Source organism: Sciurus vulgaris (genome assembly GCF_902686455.1).
Source record: "Sciurus vulgaris genome assembly, chromosome: 12".
Taxonomy (NCBI): Eukaryota; Metazoa; Chordata; class Mammalia; order Rodentia; family Sciuridae; genus Sciurus; species Sciurus vulgaris.
In genome coordinates, this window is record NC_136473.1 from 17,148,326 (window position 1) to 17,164,500 (window position 16,175).

Consider the following 16,175-nt stretch of genomic DNA (forward strand, 5'->3'; position numbering starts at 1 on the left):
TGAATGGAGGCTGCTTTTTTGATTGTCCTAGGGAAAGGTCAAGGAATTTGTTTGGTGGGGATTAATCACTTTAAATGTCCTCCAAGATGGCGCCAAAGTGGATAAATGAATGGATGAATGGGTGGATGGGTAGATGAATGAATGAACGTGTCTTCCCATTGTTCATATAATAAATAAAACCAAACTTTTTTCCAATAGTGGAAAATATGGCTTTCAGAACAAAGAGAAAGGAATTTTAAAATCTTTATAAATTGAACATTTAGTATAAAAATAAAGTCACTTTTTTAGGGAACAAAAGGGTAATCTACCATCTTTTGTGATCTCAATTTAATGTGAATATAGTTTATGTGTTTACTAGACAATAGAGCATTTTTCATCAATTAAAAATACAGATTTTTCTCACTTTGTCTTTTCTAAATACCTCTTCACAGTACATCTCCCATATTGTCCTACAAATAGAGGGCCTTTCTTTCCCCCAACCCCCCTGTTCCTGTCACTTTTGCCCCTCTTCAGTACTATCTTCCATCATCCTGATCTAACACGGTTGTACAGTTCTAACGAGGAGAGCTAGATCCAAATACAGGCATGCTCTGTGCTGTTTAGGTTTCACAGTATGTACAGTTTATTCCATCTCTGTGATCGTGAGAGCCTCTGAGAATGCTAATTCTGTGTCCTGTTCTCCTTAGTGACATGTGCTTAAGGAAGCACATTCCCCCCTTGTAAATTCAGAAAAGAAGAGGAAATTGTAGGCGGAGGGAAGCTGAGAATGTTGTCATGTCCTCAACAAAGCGACCATTTCATCATTTCTGCCCAAATGATGCTCCTTGGTGACTCCAACTTTCTTTGCAAAGAAGGTCATGACCCTCGGATGGCCTCCATCTATCTGCCTGGAGCTGGTGGTCTCACAGTGTCACAGTTCTCTGGGGTTAGAGCTTGTTAGGAGATATGCTGACTTTGATTTCAGGCCTTTACATTCAATTATTTTCTTCAAACTTGTTTTCCTAAACGTTGAGAGAATCAGTGGTATAATGAAAGCAAAAGAAATTTTCCGTGCTGTAAAATATTCTAGTACAAAAATGTACACCCCAGAAGATAGGCCAGGGATATCACAGGAGTCAGCTGCCCTTGAATAGGAAGCAAGCCTGTCTTGAACATCTGATACAAAACATTCCATAGACAAGTAGCCACCACCTCTTGCCTCAAATAAATAAATGAACATTTGGAAATTCTTCAAAGTATTCCAAGTTAAAGATTTCTTTTTTGTCAGAATCGAAAAGTCCATATTTTTAGCCAAATCTCATTTGAAAAAGCACTAGAAATAGCACAAGTACTGACATTCTGGGGAATTTTAATTCCTAAAAGTTCCAGCTGGAAATTTAGCAAAAAAAAATGTTTTCCTGGCAATCTCCAAAATATATTGCAGGTTTCAAAAGAGAAGGACAGGGAGGACCCACCTCCACCACCACAGCAGCAGTAACCGAAGGCAGCTAGTGAAAAGTCCTGGAATCTCAGGTTCAGTGTGCATTTTCTTTTCTTTTCTTTTTTTTTTTTTTTTAAAGTGGCATCAGGAGAGTTGTCTCCATTCCTGAGACTACAGATGGATAAAAACAGATTGGGGAAAGGTGGAAACTTTTGTATTCCCTGGTTAGAAAACCAGCACCGGAGGGAATATTTTACATTATCTTAAAACCTTTAATTCCCTGCCCATGCCTCCCTGGACACCCGTCAGCAGTGAATTTGCATTGCCTCTCGGAATAGGTGTTGTGTAAATAGGACTCCCCAAATTCATTTCCTCCTCCACAAAACAGCACGCTAGAGAAAGCACAATGGTTTAGTTTACAGCTCAGAGCCGCCTGTGTCCCAGCCTCCCTGACCACTGGCTGTTTTCCACGCCCTCACATGGTATATCTGCAGTTTCTAAAAAGAATCCAAGTTTTTAATGTTCTGTTTTATTATTCCAAACTACATTTATACATGGCATGTCGTGATCCCTGATTTTTACTTTACATAATTCCAGTATGTATTATATGTATACCTGGTTCCTTGCCTACTTTGAATGAAATACCTACTTGAAATATCTACTAATGTAATTAATGTAATGTAATTAGCTTGAAATACCTACTAATGTAATTTTTTTCTCCACGTTTCTCTTTATACTATTGTCCAGTCCTCCTTTGAATTGGATTTGAGTCTAGCCTCTGTGGGTCAGTCTGTCTGCATGTGTATGTGTAGGCAACTGAGTGTGTTCATTGTGTGTGTGTGTGTAGGGCGGGTGGGGTTGACCCCAGTCCGGGTTGAGACATTACAGAATGTAAAACACTTGGAGATGTCAAGAGGGTTTCTATGATTATTTGGTGGACTGAAATTTCAGCAAGCTCCCAAAACAGATTCTTCTCCAGTCAAACCTATAAAGAAAAGGCTCGGCAAGGTGTTATTTTCTCCGTCTAGGGAAGGGGTAACATTTCCCAAAGGGGTAAGTCATAATGGATCAGAGGACAATATAGCCCAGTGGTTTCCTTAAGAGAAAATACTCTGGAAAATTAACACTTTTCGAAAATATCAAGACTAACCCCATCCATCCTGTGGCCTAGAAGGATGCAGCGCTCTCTCTGTACACAGGATTTGTGGCATCTCCAATAACAATTACCCTAATGTGGCCACAGTGCCTGCCCTGGGCCTCCAAGAGCACAGGGATAATTGTACCATGTTGGGTGGTGGGTGTGTCAGTGGTAAAATTTTAAGAGGCGCATCAGCGCAGCTTTACCCAGGATAATAGGCACTGATTAGGCAGCCATGTGAGGTGGCAGCCGTGTGCGCCATCACCAACTGCTAGCTGCCAGCACTGAAGCTGACTTAAGATGCAGAAAAACACAGTGGTGCTGGAGAGAGGGTAGCTCCAGCCCCAGTTTGTTTCCTAGGGGATTAGCTATTACCCTGGGAAAGGGTAGGGTGAAGGTAATTGTAGAATTCCTCTGAAGGCCTGGCAGAGGTCACATCTGGCCAGCTGTAATTTGAGCTTCAGATCCCTGTCTGCTTAATTCCCTGCAAATGATCTGCACAGGGTCTGAGACTGTGAGTCCAATACCCTGTTCCCAGGCAGGACTGCACATAAGTCACCACATGAAGTCAAGTTTGACCCACATGAAGGCACTGTGGTTTAACTTTGCTTTCACTATTCTGTTCATAGATGGCATTTCCTAATCACCCAGCCCCTTGATGTCCTTTTCCAGCATGGAACCAGGACATGACCATGTCTGTCTGACCTTCTTCCTCATGTGTCCTTGACATGAGGACAGCAAGTTATGCCAAGTGCCTTCTTTGTAAACCCTTGAGTTTTTGTTTTGTTTTGTTTTTCTGATTCACTTCTTCTTTCCATTTCTAGAGTTATATCCCTAAACCAGACCTTATGCAAGGATTCCATGCCCAGGATATCAACTAAACTAAAACTCACAACTGCCAGAGCCTAGCTTTTTCAATAGCAGATATCACAGCAGCCCTCCTCTGCATGTGAAAGGCTTTATTACCATTCACTAATAAGTTACCCCTGGAGACCCAGTTTCTTCTACCTTTGCTGGCTCATCTTTCCCAGTTGCCCAAATAATGATAGGCTGGCCATTTTTCTCTCTGGTACACAGGGTTTCCTTTCTTACCACTTTCTAGCTTTGCCCTTGTTTCTTTATTCCATACCTGGATAATCTCTATTACCTTTTGTGAAAGCTACAACCCAAATGACTCAAAATCTGTCTCCCTTAAAATTATCTTTTCCAACAGTCATATTGCTTGGACTACAGACTGTGTCCTTTGTGGACTCTCAGCGCCCGATGGTTAAGAATAAAGGCCATGGCCCAGTTCAAGCCAAGTTAGAATTTAGGGCTATTGTTTCCTCTGTTTCTCAGTTTTCTTACCCATAATGTAGAGGACTCCTATGTTCACATTGAGAGGATTTGAAGGGATAATTTAAACAAGCAGTCTGACACATGGTAAGCAATCAAGAAATGGTATTAATGACTACTGCTGTTTTATTGTTAAACTTATTATTGTCTACTTATCCAACTGTTATAGCACTTCTGTACGTGGGTTGTGCTTTATTATCACTCATTAATAAGTTACTCACATATGGAGATTCATTTAAGCCTTAAGCAGCCCAGTGACAGGGATCATAAATCTTCATCCTTTGGATTCTCCCCCAATACCTGCCCCCCAAATCATTTAGCATTCAACTCTTGCTTGGGGTTAACATTCAATACGTATTAGAATCAATGTGTGTGTCTGGCATTAAGGATTTGCAAATAGAAAACCTGGCTCTATTACTTTGTTTATTAAAAAATTTCTTCCCTCATACTGTTTTCATCTTATCTTCTATTTCTTGGAACCTAAAAAAAATTATAAGAACTGATTTGGGTAGACTTAATAAAATTCAAATATTAATACATTATTAAGCCAGACTTCTTACTTTAATCCTTCAGACTTTTTTCACACATTTCTAAAATTAGGATAAATTGTAGTAACCTTAAAAAGAATACCTAAAACATCTTGGATATTTATTCAGCCCTTATATGTTCTTTGTATTACTTTTCATTTCATATAAATTTTAAGTGACAGTATCATCATATTTACTCTGATATGAGATCTTCTAAAGTTGTATGTGTTTAGTCCAGGTCCTCAAGTTGCCACTTTACCATTGTGCCTATGGAGTCTCTATTTGTATGAACAAAAATCATGTAAATAACAATAGGCAGCATGCATCAAGCACTTACTCTGTGCTGAGCCCTTCAAAAGCATGATTTTACTTTCAGTCCTCCAAGATGAGATTAGAAGGGCAAGAAATTGAGAAAAATATCTCTGAAAGATAAAAGGGAAGGAGTCAAAGAAAACAAGGAGACCCTCTGCACAGTAATGCAGGAGACTGGATAGGAAGAGTCTCAATGGTAGGGCGGTTCTAAGAAAGTTGCAGCCAGGAAGAGGTAGACCTCAAGCCAAGGTGTTCTTTGTGTTGTGGGAACTGGTCTTGCATTAGTACTTTTGAACTGTTGACCATGGGGCTAGAACCAGGAGCCATTGCTGGAGCCATCAGTCAAGGAGGTTCTCTGCACCACAGAAGATGGGAGTGGTACTTTTCCATGACTTCCATGTGCATACATGCATGCACTCACTTCATCTCATGACAGATGAACAATCAATCATAGGGGTTGTGAAGCTTACATAAAGACATGCTGTCCATGAGTGTCTAAGCTGAAGTTTAATACAGAAAGTCTGACTGCAGAGCTTGTAACAGGTAAATATGTTGGTATGTGGGTGAAGATATATACTTTATATATATATATATATATATATATAGAGAGAGAGAGAGAGAGAGAGAGAGAGAGAGAGAGAAGAAGAAGAAGAAGAAGGAGAAGAAGAAGAAGAAGAAGAAAGGGGAGGAGGAGAAGGAGGAGTATTATATGAAAACAAGACAGATGTTGTACAGTCATCTATTTAGTACCAGGAAGGATTTGTTTTTGAGATACCCCACATATACCAAAATTGAACTGAATACCAAAATTCAATGATTTTCAAGTTCGGTATGTAAAATGACATTTTTGCATAAACCTGTCTACATTCTCCTATCACATTTAAATCATCTCTAGATAACTTAAAATGACTAATATAAAGTAAATACTATTTAAGTAGTATTTACTTTAATGCAGTTATACTGCCTTAGCCAATTATGATGACAAGAAAAGATGTCTGTAAATGTTAAGTGAAAATGCAAATTTTTTTTCAAATATTTCACTCCATGGTTGGTCAAATATGTGAATATGGAACCAGCAGATATGGAGGGCCAGCTGTACATATAAAATGCTATTTAATTTTTAACAGGTCCTGTTTCTTTTGTAATGTTTAAGTCATTCTTAATCTCCTTAATTACTTATAAGAAGTCACAGTCATTGATTTTGAAGTATCTTGAACTTTATAGCAAATGTATATATATTTGGGAAGGAAATAAGACTTCAATTTCTTTTTTCTTTATAATCAGCCACATGACTGGATAATAAATGGTAATATTTCATTTTTCAAATAAATAACAGGAATCTTCTGAAATGGTGTAGTATTTTTATGAGACAATCGCCTTTTGAAAATTTAAATTTTCTATGACATGAACCTTTAGGAGTATCAATAATTGCTTCTGTTTTTGTTGGTGTTGTTTTCTGTCTTCATTGCTCCTTTATGTACATCTGTTGGTCTCTTGTGTGAGTCAGGATAAGTTCAGGTGAAGTAACAAAGAGACCCAAACATAAAAGTGGACAGGTCAACAGCAGTGTTCTCCTGTACATGATCATACAGGTACTTCAAACTCCTTACACTTCTGGCTGCGGCAACGCCTATGAGAATAACTCATGGTATTCTACAATGAGGAGTTTTTTCTTTGACCAGACGCAGATGTGGCATACATCAGTTTGTTTCCGTCCCATTCAATTGTCCATTTGTTTCCATCCCAGTTGAGTGTAGTTCCATGCATAACTACATGGAAGACTTAAAAATAGAGTTGAGTTTTAAGGCTGAAGAAGGTATCAACAATTTTTGACTTGCTAGCTAGTAAGTTTTGCCAAATTATGTATAATGTTCTCCTAATCTTATCAAAATTCCAAGTTCTCTCAATTAGGATTCTCTTTCATCTTAATCTCCTCACTTTTAGACAGATTCCAGAGGCCATTTGAACATACATCAAGCCTCATTTAAACATCTGGGTTAAAATGTGACTAAAACCATTGCTGCTGTACTCACTATGGCTAACCACTGCCTTTATTTATTCAAATTACTCCAGAAAAATCTGGCTTGTAATAAATCATGCTCAGTGAAGAAAGTTCAAAATATGGCATTAGGGTGAAGGCCTTCTTTCTCCTTTGTATTGCTTTCGTTGTTATTTTACAAAGACCCAGTGTGACCACGATCCCTTCAGGACAGATCCTCTATCTGTGCATTATCATTATAAACCCTGGAATGTTGAAGTTGCTGTGTGTGAATCAACAGAATGAATTCTAGATTGGAAGTTAAGAAAGAGTAGGGCTAGTTTCAGATCTGCCATTTATTTGTCAGGGAAATACAAAAAAGTAATTTATCTCTCTTAGCTTATGTCTGCTCATCTGTAAATAGGAATCTCTCTTCTCTGATTTCACAGAGTTATGATGGCTAAAGTGTGAATATGCTTTGAGAACCAGACCTCAGGTGCCAAGGGGTGGCTGGCAATCCTTGTTATATGCACAACAGAAGATAATAGATCAACCTTTGCTGTGCTCCCAATTTGTTCAGGTTCTGTACAAGGCACTATAGAGTGATAAACATGAGTTAGAAGCCATAAGTTAAGTGCTGAAGATAAAAGAAACTGCCACGAAAATATGATAAAAGATAAAAGATAGAGGCTCAAAGAAAATATGAAAGCAATTGCAAACTAAAACAGCGTAGCAGAGCTGATAGGGTGCTAGAGATAATCTTTTGATCAGTGTAGTGCAGATGAATTAGGAGAGCCTGGCTGATCACTTATGCTGCAGTTTGTGGGCCAGGCATTGAAGTAACCAGTATTTGCTGGAATTGCCAATCTCACATTGGATACTTTTCGTATCCCTGGGCTTTGACAAAGCCAATAAGGATTTCCTTAAACAGTCCTGATCTAGACCCTCAGGAAAGGTCATAAGGATAGGTCTGTTTCCAATTTGTAGCTGACATGTAAACTACATTTTTTTTTTTTTTTTCTGTAACTGAGTCCATATGTTTGCAGGCACATATTTCAAAATATCCCCAGAGTTGCAGAGGTCAGATGGCATAGCGATGTGTAGAAATTACTTGCTTTGAATATGAGTTAAGAGACAGTTCACAGGGTCCTTAGAATGTACAGTGATTTGCCTCATCTTCAATTATGGAAACAACACAGGGCAGTAGTCAGGACAACACAACCAACCATTCAGGGATGGTCAGCTAAACGGTGCAACAACTGTAAGATTTTATAGTTGTTGGAACGCTCATACTATAGGCGTGAGAGATGACACCATGACCAATGATGACGTGCATCTTTTGGGGGAGCCCTTTAATTTTTTGTGCCACCAAAAAATCTCTAGTATTTAAAAGTATCCCGCCAACACAGGCAGAAAATCACCACAGATATTAGAAGAAAATAATATTGGCTAGTGTTTAATAATATTATTTGTATTAGTTAGGGTCATGCTCCTGGTTGGACAAGATAAAATAAAAATATCAATGAATCAAGACGTTAGAAGTATTGTTCCTACTTTAAGCAAAGTCTACTTGGAAACAAGATGAGATAGGAATTCTGATTCATGCAGTCATTCAGATACCCTGGCTACTGAAACTACCATTTTCTAATAGGTGTCTTCAAGGTTACTATGATCCTCACCATTTAACACAGAGGCTTGCATGGGCTACTTCTGAGTTAGAATGGGATGTACTGTCTGTCTCTTTCTTCTCATTCTATTGGCCATAACTGAGTCAGATAGCCACACCAAAACTGTAAAGGATGCCTTGAAATGTAATATATTTATGTATCCAAAGGGAAAATGGACAGTCTTGAAGATGAACTCCCTAGAGTTTATTGGGCACAGAAACTTATATTTGTGCAGTTCCTATTCTAGATCTCTTTCATCTGCTTTGACTCATTGTCTTTGAACAGCCCTATGAATTATTTTAGCTGTCTTCCTTATTTTTGGAAACAGAAACACAGGTTCAACAGTTACGGTGAATTGCCCATCATCATACAGCTGCTGATAATTTGGGGATCTAGGATTTGTCCTCAAGTCTTCTAATTCCTGGGATCAGACAGAAATCACACTCACCCTGATCTTGGCAGCTCTGATTCCCCTGGAGTGTGAAGCTGACCAGCTCACGCCCTCCTAGGCCCTGATGGCAGCTCTGTTCCAGGCCATCCCTCCCACTGCTGCCCACCAGAGTTGTTCCTGCTGGCCTGTCTGCACCCAGGTGCAGGTGGGTCCGAGTCCCTGTCCCACTTAGAAGTGGAAGTCTGCCAGCTGCCCAACCTGACCTGCAGACATTCCTGTGTCCAGCACTGCACTGGCCTTCTGCACCCTCGCCACCCGCATCTTCAATGACCTTGTGCTCTGAACCACCACAGCCTGGGTCCCTTCCTCCACCTCTCTCTTGCTCCCTTGGTTTCTACAGGAGGAAAAGGGGTCAGGGAGAAGATTCTCCTTTGCAAACACCTCAGTTTCCATGGATTTGGTTGAGGGACAGAAATTGTCCCCTCTGCTCTTCTCTGGGACTGCTTGGCATGGGAGGATGAGGGATCTTAGCTGCTGGAGCCTCCAGCCAGTCCTGTTCTCCCTCACCCTGCCATGGGGCACCTGAGGAGACCTTGGGGGCAGGGCAGGGGCAGGAAGGGAAACTGAGGAAAACTTCCATTCCTCCCAGCAGTTCAAGAATTAGGCGTTGGACATGGCCTGGGAGAGCTGCTGAGCCTAAAGACTGGAGAACTTAGGGACCGCGGAAATGGAAATTCCTTCTCCTCTCCATCCCTCATGCTCGAATCCCAATTCTAATTCCAAAGATTATTTTCTTTCTTTATCTGGTCCTGTGCACTTTCCCTTGCCACATGCTTGAATAATTTAAAAAAGTAAGCAAGAAAGAGACATGAATGGATTCTGCCTTGGTATTGCTTACAGGAAAGCAAGCAAATAAAGTTATTAAGCAATAATTATGTAACAGTATTTAGATAATTAAAGCCTAATATATTAAGAGGCTGAAAGCAATGAGATTTGGAAGGATAAGCCATCTAAGGCCACCATGCATATAGTATTTACTTGGTCCGAACTACGTATTTCGATCTAGGGTTTCAGTCTAGTGTTTCACTAAGCTTTCTCAGAAATAGAGACTGTTCTAAACATAGCTCTCACAGCTATTTCTCATCCTGGTCCTAAAAGCAGGTTCCACCAAAAACTGATTTTGTTCCTGGGATTTGATATATCCTCAAGCAATGACTCATGAAGCATGCTAAAGGGAGAACTGCCTCTGAGGAAACAAAAAAGAAAAAAAAAAAAAAAAAAAAAACAAACAAACTTATGACCCAAATGAGAAAAAATAGGTTTAATAATTTTAGATTCAGCCAGCACATATTGAGCACCTGATAGAAACTAGATACTGCAGATGATTTCACACATTATTTTGTTTGTTCAAATGAAATTACACAGAAGCAAAATAACATTTGTATCATCTAGAGGTATAAATTATTTATGTTATCCTTGGATTTCTTTAGTATGGATGAATGATATTTGGCTTTAGTATTCTTTCCAGGTTATTGCAAACTTTTCAAAAATTTGCTGCATTCTTCTATAACATGATAGATCTCAGAGTAGGAGATACCCTAAAACACAACTGCTTTACCCCTCTACCTCCAGGAAAGGGTGGTCGCTTCCCTGCTCATTGGCCATGTAACCACAAGCAAGTCACTTTTCTCAGCCTCCGGATCTGCATATGGAAAATGATCATACTAACAAGACTGTGCTAGAAGCATCAAATATTAATTGTGTTTTCCTAACCATAAAGCAGTGGCTGCTTATCAGGCAGTATTCAATTTCCATTTAACAGATGAAACCATCAAGGCTGACAGTGGCGTAAAGGACTTTCTAGGTTTCACAGGGAGAAGACTGTGGGAAACTAGACTCACTGCTGCCCGGACCACCAGCTTTTTATTTACTTATTTTTCTGTTGTTGTTTAAACTGAATTTTAATTGCTTTATATTCAAAGGATTTGAACAGAATTTTCTGTTTCTTTTGATCTTTCTCAAGATTAAAGTGGGTAAAATATCAATCCAGAATCATTTTGTTCAGTAGATAAAAGAGGCGGAAGCAGCCACCTCCCCTGATATCATAGTGAGTGGCTGGCCCTGCGAACCACTGTTTGTGCATTTAAATCACAAAACCCTCAGGAGGCCCAGACTTAGCTGTCCTTGGTAAGTGCTTGAACAGGACACACACACTGTTTAGGAAATTGAAGCCCTTGCACTTTTGTTCAGTGATTGGTAGAATGGTAACCACTCCCTTGGAAAAGGGCCAAGTTCTATGCGCCCATGTGATATAGTTTTTGCCTGCAACAGAGCAAACATTAACTCCTTAAATTCACGGTAGTTAGGAACAGACATCATCTGAGGATCCACTTTGAGAATTTACTACATATTCTAATAAGAATGAGTCAGTTTTCCAGTGTACAATGAATCAAAATGCAATCTGTAAAAATGTAAAAAAATAAATAATTCATTAAAAAAAAAAGAATGAGCCAGTAACAATTTAGAACACAGAATTTTGACTGAACAGAGATATACTCAAGGTAGGCTTTTTAAATAAATGGAGGGAAAATACTGTTGGTAAGTATGCCCGGAGTCATTGTGGCATTGGGGGCATTTTGATCAATTGAAATAACAAAGTAATTAACACCTGCTGTGTGTTGCAGCAGGGAATGAGGTAAATTGCTATCCTCTTGGAGACTTCTGCCTTCTGCAAATGCTGCTTTGAAGGAGAGGCACAGGGAAGATCAATGTGCTGGCATACAGATCTCTTACCAGAAAGAGAAGCCTGTAGAATGTGTTTGGAAATTTAATTGTGTATATATATATACACACACACATATATACTCATATATATACACATATACACATACTCTTGCACTCTCCCAAGGAGAACTCAGTCTCTACAGGATGATGTCATGTCTCAAGACTAGACCAAATAATACTTAACTCTGTTGGATAACATATCCTCTGTCAGATGTAGTATGTCTATCATTTTCAAGAAAAAAAAAACAAGAAGATGAAGAAGCGCTGTATGTCAATAAATATTGCTCTTCAAAAGCTTGACTCTAGGTACTGAGCACATTCACCCCTGAAATTCTTAGGCTTAAAGCCCTAAACCCCAAGTACCTCAGAATGACACTATATTTGGAGGTAAGACCTTTAAAGAAATGATTGAATTAAAACAAGCTGTTTGGGTTGGCCCTAATCCAACACAGATGGTACCCTTATAAGAAGATGAGATTAGGACCCAGACATGTGCGAGGGAGGACTATGAGAATATGGGGCAAGAAGGCAGCTGCAGGCAGGCCAAGGAGAGAGGCTTAGGAAAAAACCAGTGCTGCAGGTTTTCTATCTCAGATTTCTGGTCTGAGCAAATATTTCTGTTATTTAAGGCATTGGTCTATAGGACGTTGTTATGGTTGCCCAAGAAAACTAATATGTCTGAATTGCCAAGAGAGACAGTGAAGGTGAAGCACAATTTTTTTCTTTGAGTTGAAATTACTGGCATTGTTTGAAAGACTCCTCTGTGTTAGGCTTTTAGGTAAGCACTTGGGATGTACAAGCAGAAAGAAACTTCCATAGGATATTAGCAAATTACCAGGTGCTGGCATGTTCCTACCAAACAGGAAGTAGATTAAATAAATATAATTAAGAGCCCAATTATTTAAAAATACATTACTAATTTTTAAGACAAGGGACATGAAAAAGAATAAATCATTGATTTTATTTATAGTAAAAGACTGGATTTTGCATTGTGATTGAAGAAACACAATTCTTCAAGTTAGGAAAGTTGATGTCTTGCCTACTTTAGTTGTAATTGCTATGAAGGAGATCAATTTTATCATCTCTTTAGGTTCCAATTTTCCCTCATACCCTTCAAATGGTGATCATCTCCAGATACTCATGTAATATTTTTACAAAGGAATATTGTTTTAATTATTTGTTTTATGTTTGTATACTATTGTATTACTGCCTACCAGCTAATCTATTGAAAGTGTATTTTCCTGCAACTTGTAAAAGTACTTATGTAGTGAAGTAAAGTTGAAAATACTTTTCAACCTAGTGAATTAAAGTGGAGAGAAAATGAAATCATCTATACAATCATTTTCCAGAGAAAAAAAAAATCATGGTATTTTCAGGCTGTTTCCCCTTTTTAAGTATAGGTGCACATTTCTATTTAATTTTCCCATGTTGGTATTTTAGTTGTTTTATGACCTGATTTTCAATGAATATCTCATTACCCATATTTCCATGTAGCAAAGTATCATTTAGCTCTACTTAACAAATATTGCTAGGCCTCTTAATATCAGGTAAAAGGGTAGAATTCCTGGCCCCCTAGGCTTTGGGTTGGGCCATAAGTACATATTGGCCAGTGAAGCATAAGTAGGAATAACTCATATCACTTCTGGGAAAGAGCATTTGTTTGCCCTTAATTTTCGGCTTATAACCCACCAAAGCTCTTTTCCTTTCTGCCATGGAACCCAAAATGATTAAAATTGTGCCTATTCTGTTTGCCTGTATATTAGTTTCTTATTGGCACTGTAATAAATCACCATAAACATGGTGGCTTAGAACAAAGCAAATTTATAATCTGATTGTTCTGAAAGCCAGAAGTTCAAAATGTGTCTTATAGAGCCAAAGTCAAGATGCTGATAAGGCCTGTAGTCATATCTCTCTCTCCTTTCTCTTATAAAAGTACTTGCAATTACATCTGGATAGTCCAAGGATAATCCCCCATATAAAAACCACTAACTTAATCACATCTTCAAAGATCTTTTTCTACATAATGTAACATTCACGGATTCCAGGGATTTTACCTAGATACCACTGGGATTCGTTGCAGCCTACCATAGCCTGTAACCCTAGGTGAGAAGAAATGGAGCACACTTCCCCATTGGCCCACCAAAAACATGTAATGTGAGCACTACTTAAACCTATATTTTTATAAGTCTCTAGGATTGATTTAAGAGTTTTTTAAATAATTGTTGTTATTAATAGCATAACATAGAACATACTGACTGTAATAGTCTAATATTTTTCTACAATAGTACTCTTAAATGGTTGCATCTTAAGATAATTTAATATAATTTTATTGTACTTTATTTAAATATTTTTATTTTAATGTATTTAAATATTCTATTGGAACTTAAAAGTTGTACCTGATATTTCAATGAATATGCTAAGAGATAAATCATGGAGCATGTTTCTGACTACCCACTTACAGGAAATTTCTAATGAACTCCTGGAACAAAGAGTACATATGCTTCTAAGGAAGTTTCACCTGAGGTTAAAGGGCTTTCAGAAATGTTATGACCATTGACACCTCAATAGTAGCATTTGAACAGCATCCATTGTTTTGACCCTCTCTCAGAGAAGGCTTTAGTAAAAGAAAAACTGATAGCCTGTAGAAGTTTTAACTGCCCAGTAGGTAAACTTAGGTTATGGAATTAATCAATGCTACATGAAGTTTCCCAATTCTTTTATGGATTGTACTAAATAAGTCAGAGGTTATATTTTATGGCTTTACTTTTTAAAAGACTATCCTGGCACACAGTTTCTGAATATAGAAATGTGAAGAGCATTAGGATGAAGTGTGGTCAAAAAGGAAAGAAGAAAAAAAGAAAGAGAGAAAGAAAGAAAGAAAGAAAGAAAGAAAGAAAGAAAGAAAGAAAGAAAGAAAGAAAGAAAGAAAGAAAAAAAGACAAAGAAAGAAAGAAAGAAAGAAGGACGGAAGGAAGGAAAGAATGAAGGAAAGAAGGACGGAGGGAGGAAGGAGAGGGAGGGAGGAAGGAAGGAAGGAAGGAGGAAGGAAGGAAGGAAGGAAGGAAAGAAAGAAGGGAAGGAAGGAAGGAAGGAAGGAAGGAAGGAAGGAGGAAGGAAAGAGGGAGGGAGGGAGGGAGGGAGGAAGGAAGAAAGAAAAAAAAAGTAAAAGGAGGGAGAGAGGGAAAGGAAGAAAGAGAAAAGGAAAAAAAGAAAGGAAAGGAAAAAAGGAGGAAGGAAGAAAGAAAAACTGGCAAGTGAATAAACTAGCTCAGGAAGAGAGTCTGATGGAAAAGGAGAGCAGATGTAAATTAATATGTACTGATCAGTTCCATGGGAAAGGTCCTTTGTCACAGACAAGACATTTTCAGTGACTGCTCTGTTCCCCCACCCCTCTGTAACTCTTGAATTCTGTCCACTTTTGTTTGTGAAACCAGCTCTCCCTTCCAAGGGAGGGGACTGTCAGGCCAATGAAGTGGTGACTTCCTCACTACCCCATTGATCATGGGGGTGCAGCAACTGACAAAACACAGTGACTCAGTCCCCACCCCAGCAGGAACTAAGTACATCATCTGCCGGAGCACCTGATCTCCACTTGCCAAGGCTGAGAAAATCCAAGTGTCCCAGGAAGACAGATGTCCAAGGGACAGGCTGCCAGACACAGGCTGCAATCATTTTTCCATAAATTGACTACTTCTGCTCCTGACACCTCCCCCACCCCTGTTGCACCTTCCAGTACTATTTAAAACAGTCCTTTCAGTCTTCCTCTGATCCCCTGTCCCCTTTGTCAGACCTAGTGAGTCATTTGGCAGCAATGGCTGTGGCCATCTGTGCTCTTAGAATGAGGCTCCTTTTTCACCGTTACCTGTCTTTCCCATTCCAGAGATTCTTGGCTTACTGGAGTCAGGTGCCTCACTTTTCTGGGCTTGTTGCCACCACCTGGGTGGTTTTCACATCTTGGGCCAGTCTTTCAGGTAGGAGAATCTAGAGGGGATTATGTTTTCTTGGCAATTTCCTCTCTATTTCCGGAGCACTGAAATTCCCCACTGGCTTGTTCTATTGGTCCCTGTACCTTAAGGGACTTCCTCTTTTTCTAAAAGTCTGGTTAGTCAAGGCAAATGAGATTGGGCAATAATCTGAACAATGGGGAATGATAAATGCACTACTGCCCATTTCTAGAGAAAAAAATACAAATCCTTATTGAGGAGTGAAATTAAGACTGTTGCTAAGGTTTTCCTGGGTTTTAAAGTACTATGAACAGATACTCAGGCCTGTGGAAGTGACCTCGATCGTATATGTGAGGCACACACTGTTTTAGGTTTCCTTGGGTCACATATGTTTTCACTTTAAGCAAAAGAGCCAGCTTGGTAAACCAAAGTGCTTCCCTTTTGGATTGAATATGGGGGAGGGACTATTTTATAAAATTTACCACTCCGGAAAATGGATCCTCATCTAACCCAGAAACTGTATGAGTTCAGCAAGTTTCTACCATGATTTAATTTTCTTTTTGAAAATATTAGCAATAATCAGTACAATTAGAAGTTCAATTGGAGTATTTTAAAATTTAGAAGTTATTCAGTTGAGTGGGAGCACAGAATGAATGAAGGGAACTCTGTAGGGCAAAGC